Source organism: Microtus ochrogaster, chromosome 10 (assembly GCF_000317375.1).
Source record: "Microtus ochrogaster isolate Prairie Vole_2 chromosome 10, MicOch1.0, whole genome shotgun sequence".
In the NCBI taxonomy this organism is placed as follows: domain Eukaryota; kingdom Metazoa; phylum Chordata; class Mammalia; order Rodentia; family Cricetidae; genus Microtus; species Microtus ochrogaster.
In genome coordinates, this window is record NC_022016.1 from 79,797,204 (window position 1) to 79,799,009 (window position 1,806).

A 1,806-nucleotide genomic window follows, 5' to 3' on the forward strand; every position below is an offset into this window, starting at 1 on the left:
AAAAGGAAATATACTTCTCAAATCGGCAATTCGTTTCAGGAATCGAAGGGATGGGTTTAAATATTTTGCTGACCCACTGAAGAATTCACTTTCTCCAGTCCAAGATTCAGATTCATGAAACCCCAATTCCAAAGATATTTTATGCCTGCCTAGACAAAAATGACTCAGGGTGAACCAACCCTGAGGCAATTTCCAGTTTCCAGAGAAACTGAGCATAGACCTCCAAGACGCTGGCTTCGGATGCTGAAGCTTACAGGACTCCAGCAGCCAAGACTGAGAGCATCCTTCCTAGTGGTACACACGCGCCAAGTCTGATGCGGGTTTCTCGATCCCTAGTGTCTAAGAAAAAGTTGGCGGGGATAGCGGGATAGTGAATATTCCGACCTACGGAGTTTCTTCGGGACCTCAAATTTTAGATAGACGAGAAGGGTAGTGAGCACGGAGGAAAGTTTACCCGGAGGAATATTCAGTCGAAGAAGAAAAGTCGAGCAGCGATTGAGAGCCATTTCTACTTGAGTCCGCGTGGAGCGAAAAGATCACGCTCGGCAGGGACCCAGGACACAGAGCTCAGAGTCCAACGAGGGTGGGAAACAACCCTGAGGATGTTGAGTCGACACCAGCAGCAGAGCGCAGGGCAGAAGCCTTTCTTCCCTCTCCGACCCGAGCCTCTCAGGTCTAGCGAGGCTGCCGGGCTGTTGCAGCGCCGGACGGGTTGGAAGGAGGCGGTGCCTGCTCCGCCCCACCGCGCGACGCGCCCTCCAGCCCGCGGAAATATTCGTTCTCAAAACCAGAGCCCGGAATGTCTGTCTTCCCTATAGAGCTCTCCGTCGGTGCGCATCTATGCCAACCTTTAAAAAATAAAATCAGGAGTGCTCGCTCCCAAAATCCAATCATTTGTTCTCAAACACTCTGATATTTGAAAGGACTGAATTCTCCCACCCACCCTTGCCCACCTTTAAGTGTCTATCTTTCCAGAAACCTCACGGTGCCAGTCCTAGGGACAAGTGTGGGCTGGGTCTCATCGTCCTCGTTGACCCTCCCGGACGCCTCCCCGCCCTAGGCCCCAGCCTAAACAACCTTTGAACTATGCATGGAAATAATTTAGACACAAACCCAAACTCTCCTCGCCTCTCTTCGGTGGAAAGCGCAGGGTTGGGAGGAAACTCCGAACCCTGCCACTGAAGACCTAGGCGCACAGCCTCCTCCCACTGCTGCCTAAGCCTCCAGCTTAGGAGGCACGCTCCGCACTCCAAATCTTTTCTCTCTTTCTCTTGCAGGGACCGACGTTTAAACTGCGTCGGCGCCTTTATTCGCCTGACCCTGGGCGCGGGGAAACCAGCCTGGTCTGTCATTGTCCTTTCTGGACTGCCCCCACCCCCGCCCCAATCAGTGTCACAAAACGCCCCTTTCAACAGATTCCAAACCCTCTTCACCCCGGCTCACCGAGCCTTCAACTTCATTGAGTGAGCGCCACTGGAGGAGGCGAAGTTTAAATAAACCGGAGCGAGCGCGGAGGAAGAAGGCGGGGGTCGCGGAGGGTTAGTAGCTAAAGGGGAGGGTAGAGGTAGAAGTGTTTTTGAAAAGAGGAAAAAAGTCATCGGGGAGGGAAAGGCGCTTTGTGACCACGAAGACGCGCCTGCTGTGGCGAGAACAAATTGGATAGGGAGGGGAAATGTCCCCCTCCAACTCTGGCTCCGGGGTGGTCTGGGGGAGCACCTAGAGAAGAAAGAAAGAAAGAAAGAAAGAAAGAAAGAAAGAAAGAAAGAAAGAAAGAAAGAAAGAAAGAAAGAAAGAAAGAAAGAAAGA